Source organism: Orycteropus afer, unplaced genomic scaffold (assembly GCF_000298275.1).
Source record: "Orycteropus afer afer isolate SDZICR_OR568_19922 unplaced genomic scaffold, OryAfe1.0 scaffold00333, whole genome shotgun sequence".
Taxonomy (NCBI): Eukaryota; Metazoa; Chordata; class Mammalia; order Tubulidentata; family Orycteropodidae; genus Orycteropus; species Orycteropus afer.
In genome coordinates, this window is record NW_006921920.1 from 1,876,109 (window position 1) to 1,881,821 (window position 5,713).

Below are 5,713 nucleotides of genomic sequence, written 5' to 3' on the forward strand. Positions count from 1 at the left end.
ATTTTTTTTTTTTTTTTATTTGTTCCACCAATCTATGTCTTTAATGGTGTTTTTAAATACGTGTGTTTTTTGTTTTTTTTTTTGGAAAAATTTACTTAAGTCATTTTTTTTTTTTTTTTTTTTTTATTTGTTCCACCAATCTGTGTCTTGAATGGAGTTCTTAAATACATGTGCAGTATGATTATCAGTGTGGAAAAATTTACTTAAGCCAGTTTTTAATACTTTTTTTGGGGATGTAAATTGTTCTTTCTTCTGCTTTACTTTATCCGACCCGACGGCACATAACAACAACAACAACAAACATTTAAAATGATGTTATATCTTGAAACTGCCTTAACTTCCTCAACATATGGACAATCTGTTTCTATATCATTCATTCTCCCTTTTGCTTTGATGTGGTTTTCAATTACAACTTTGATTCTCAGATTCCCTGTAATCCAGCTTTAAATTTAGTTTTCTGTTATATGTATTCAGGTGTTTGCTATGTGTTTTTACCTTGGGTTGTTTTCTGATGTCATTTGTTTTCTTTCTGGAGGACTTTGTTGTACAGCTGGTCTGATTCTGACAAATTCTGGAAATGTCCTAATTTTACTCTAATTTTTGAATAACAGCTTTGCTTAGTATATTATTGTTGTTTAGCAATTCTTCTCTTTCAGGACCTTGTATATGTCATCCAATTGTGTCCTTACCCACACAGCTTCTAATCAGAAACCAGTACTTAATTTTATTGAGATGCCTTTGTAGGTTTCACTTTTCTCATGCTGCACTTGGAAATTTACTTTGCCTTTGATTCTGAAAATTAAAGTATGTCTCCATGTGTTTCTTTCGGAGTCTATCCTACATGTAATTTATTGAGTTTTTTGGATGAAAATTTTCTTGTCTTTCAAGATATAAGGGAAGTTTTCTGCCATTATTAATAATATTTCAAAAAATTTTTTCTGCATTTTTTTTTCTTCTTCTTCTGGAATTTCCACACTGTATATATTGTTCCTCTGATGGTGTCCTACCTAACCCTTCCACATTGTTTATTTTTCTTCATTATTTTTTCTATGTGTTCCTTAAACTGAGTCTTCTTAAAGGTTTTGCCTGGAATTGTGCTACTTTTTTTTCTCCCATAATATTTATTTTACCTCTGTGTTCTTCCATGGATTTATATCTTTTATTTTATTATTAAGCTTCAGAATGTCTAGTTTATGTTATTTTAAGGTTTTGTCTCTTTATGGGAGTTGTCATATTGTTTTGGAATTGTTTTCTCTGAAATTTTCTAAAAAATATTTTTCCATGTTTGCCTTTTCTCTTTGAGGAGACTCAGTCCTACTTTTTTGAAGTCTTTGTCTGATAGTTACATTATTTGTTATTCTTTTTTTTTTTTGGCTTATAATTAAATTTATTTATTTTTATTTATTTTTGTTTTTTTATTAGGATTTGGGTGAAGATTTACAGAGTAAATTCACTTTTCATACAGCAGTTCACATATACGTTGTCTCATGTCATTGACCAAAATTTACAATGCAGCAGCTCCCCTCCCACTTCCTCCCCATAGTTACCTCCTCCCAGTATCCATCCCTTCATACTTTTCTACACCCTGAACTATCTCCCTGTGCATAAGCAGCCCTTCCTTCTCCCATGATTGTTCTCTCCAGGGCATGTGTCTACTTGAGGTAAATGTTAAACTCACATGCCTGTTCTTTGTTTGGCTGGAAACCACAGTTGTGGGTTCAATTCCAGACCTGAAGGGCAGCTAGGGGCCATAGTCTCAGTGGTTCCACCAGGCTCCATTGGACCAGTAAACCTGGTCCCCACCTTCTTTTTTTTTTTTTTTGCCTCCAAATGATTTTGAGTTTTGTTCCACATTGTTCTCCCTCTTTATGCAGGATCTCCTACATCCCTTCCAAGTGGATGGCAGTGGTAGCTGGGCACCATCTAGTTCTTCTGGTCTCATAGTTGTACAGGTTGCAGATCGGATGGTGTACCAGTCGCTAGGACTGATTGCTTCCATTAATTTTGGTTTTCTTCTTTCTTCTTTGCTCTTGACGAGGAGAGACCCATCGTTGCATCTTGATGGCAGCTTGCTAGCTTTTAAGGTCCCAGTCGCTACTCGCCAAAGTAGTAGGTGGAACAATGTTTTGTATAGTATGTTATGCCAATTGAGCTTGATGTCCCCTGCGACTATGGTCCCAAGCCCGCAGGATCAACTACTCGGTCCCTCTGGGTAGATGGCTGTGACAAAGCAATGACCATAACCTTGCCCCTTGTCAGCTCTACTATACACCTGGGAATTCTGATCATTCACATGAACTTATAGGCCCATTGTCTGCCAACCCTATATATGATCTTGGATACACTCTCCATTTAGACATACCTAATTGTTTAGCTTGTTCACATATCTATCCGTCCCTATACCCATGTTTGTTTTCATTGACAACTCAGTACTGTATATGCAAAAGGGTTCATATTTGTTGTCTGTACTGCCCATGTAACTCTCTATGCCTTTCTCATCCTCAATGCTGCCATATTGGTCACTCACATTTGGTACATTGCCCTTCTCTTCACCCAAATCAATATTTATCTCTATCTATCTAACAGCATTCCCTCCCCTCCCCCTCCCACCTCTGGTAACCAACAAAGAAAATGTCCTCCAATATATAAACCTTTCCTTAACGTTTACAATAACGGACTAATACAATATTTGTCCTTTTGTGACTGACTTATTTCACTCAGCATAATGTCCTTCAAGTTCATCCACGTTATGTGGTGTTTTGCAGATTCTACATTATTCTTTAGCTTTGCATAGTATTCCATTGTGTGAATGTACCAAAGTTTGGTTATCCATTCCTCAGTTGTTGGACATCTAGGTTGTTTCCAAGTTTTGGCTATTGTAAATAGTGCTGCGATGAACATCGGCGTGCATATATCTGTTCTTATTATGGCTCTCACTTCTTTAGGGTATATACCTAGTTATGGGATGGCTGGGTCAAATGGTATTTGTATTTCCAACTTTTGAAGGAATCGCCATACTGCTTTCCACAATGGTTGTACCATTTGACAGTCCCACCAGCAGTGTATGAGAGTCCCAATCTCTCCACAACCTCGCCAGCATTTGTTATTTTCTGTCTTGTTGAACTTTGATACTAGTGCTGGAGTAAAATGGTATCTCATTTTTGTTTTGATTTGCATCTCTCTAATAGCTAATGATTGTGAGCATTTCTTCATATGTTTGTTGGCCGCTTGAATATCCTCCTTGGTGAAGTGTCTATTCATGTCTTCTGCCCATTTTTTAATTGGATTGTTTGTCTTTTTGTTATTGAGGTGTTGGAGTGTTCTATAAATTCTAGAGATAAGTCCCTTGTCAGATATGTTATTACCAAATATTTTTTCCCAATCTGTAGGTTCTCTTTTGACTCTTTTGGAGAAGTCTTTGGAAGCACATAAAAATTTAATTTTTAGAAGGTCCCAATCATCTGGCTTCTCTTCTGCTGTTGGTGCATTTTACATTATTTGTTATTCTTAAAAGACCATTTCTGTCCCTTTATTTGGTTTATTAGTTTGAGGCATCTTTTACTATCTCTTCATATGATTTGAAATGTGCTTTCTACTAGGCATTTGATTATTGGTTTTTGCTTTAATAGATCAGTTTTGTTTCTTTTCTTTATCTTTAGGTTGCTTCCCTTTATATTATTCTGATTATTATTGTTTCGTATTACTGAAGTATATATATCTTCAGAACTACTAGGTGGCTGATTGTGGCTTCCCTTCTCTGGTAAGTATGGAGAGTACAGTATACACTGTGGCTTTGTGACATTGAGCACTTAAGACAAAACTTGGAGGATTGCATGAAGGCAGCAAAGCAGGGACCTGTCCTGCATTGAGGCATGAGGAATTAAGTGGTGTGGTTCCCTCTACATCACTTGAGGGATTGTGCTGTCTCTTTGTATTGGCATGGATATGTGATATACTACCTGGTGTACACTCAGTCAGGAAGTAGAACTTTGATGAGCAGGGCAAGTCATGGGTAGGTGACACAATTGGAGGTAAAATGAGTGGCTTTCATGCATGTTTGGATATCACATTTGAGTTGGAGGGGGGAGCCCTTTTTCCAGGCATGGATCAGTGGGATTATCCCCAGGGGAGGGGTGGCATGGGACCTCCACACATGCACAGGCAGCCAAAGCACCCTCTACACAAGCACAGTTGTGCAGAGAAAAGGGTCCCAGAGATTGTAAGGGGTGGCATGGGCTTTAGTGGTGGTGCAGGCAGCCTGGATGCCTTCTTCACTGGCTAGATAGGTGGTGGAATGGGTTTCCTGAGTTGGAAGAGGGGTGGTACTGAGCTTCAATTTTTGTACAGTCATCCCAGGAGCCTACTGTACAGGTGCAGATGGATAGAGTAGTCTTGAAGTATGAGGAGAAGGGTTGTTCCAGGATCCCTGAGTGTACATGAATGATCTGTTCATGGTGACAGAAGGGAACCCTCCAAGCAAATGAGGAGGGAGAAGAGGGTTCTTCATGTTAACAACCCAAACATGGTAGACGGAGGGAGCCCTCTGCAACAGTGCAAGTAGGCAGTCACACTAATGGTCCAGTATCAGTGGGGGCAGGGAACACTCCAAGTAAGCATGCATGGTCAGCCATGCTTCCTCCTTTCTCTACATTTAATAGGGACACTGGGACTCTTGTTTGTTCTCTTATATCTTCTTTTCTGATTAGCAGTCAAATGCATTGGGCACTACGCCACAAGAGTTCCTCCTCAAATGTGCATTCTCTGTTTATTTTGTCTCCTAGCCTGAAGTCCCTACAATCCAACCCTCATCACTGCTCCAGCGATTCTTCCTTGTGATTTCCTGGTTCTCCACATATCATGTTCCTTTGGGTATACCCAGTCCAGATGCACTATTTGCCCACCTTTTTCTTTATAAGAATTCTCTACATAATATCTCCATGCCAAACTTCTCATTCAGAGTATTGTTTATAGTTCCCCAAAAATGGCTACTTTGTTCTGGGGTAGCAGGTAGGGTATGGATTATTCATGAATCTGTACTTTCCTACTGTCCTTGTTCTATCTTTTCCCATATTCAGTGTTCAGTTTGTTTTTCAGCCCTTCATTTGAAGTTCAGAGGGTCAAGATCACCATTTTTGTCTGTTCTTGTCAGTTTATACAAGACAGTAGAAGGACATTACTGTGCATTTACATATTTGGCGCCCTCCTCAATGCTTTTGTTTTAATTTTTAATCATGCATGAACTATGAGATGAGAAGGATGAATATAGAAAATTGAAATTCAGTTACATTGACTAATTTTTTTAACAATTTATTGTTTTATTATTTATTTCAATAATTTGATTTGTTTATAGTGTATTTTTAATTGTAATATTTGATTAATATGTCTTATAACCACATATTGTCAACAGTAAAACACAATTATTGTTTATGCATTTTAAATTGTGTGTTTCTAAAGCAAATTAGTGTCTAGTTGCTAACATAAATACCTTTGAAATCTTGCTTTGACAAGTACTACAAAACTATGAAAACTCTAGATTTGATTCTGGAAACCCAACATATAAGCTATTCTCCATGTGTTTGCTGTTTCTAAAATAACTATGGAACTACTAGTGTTTAAAATAATAAAATAGACATTCATTAGCAAACCATTTAGTGGCTTAATGTTTGATGGTAACAGACTTTTTTTGTTTTTTTTTTATAGGTTAATGTAAGAT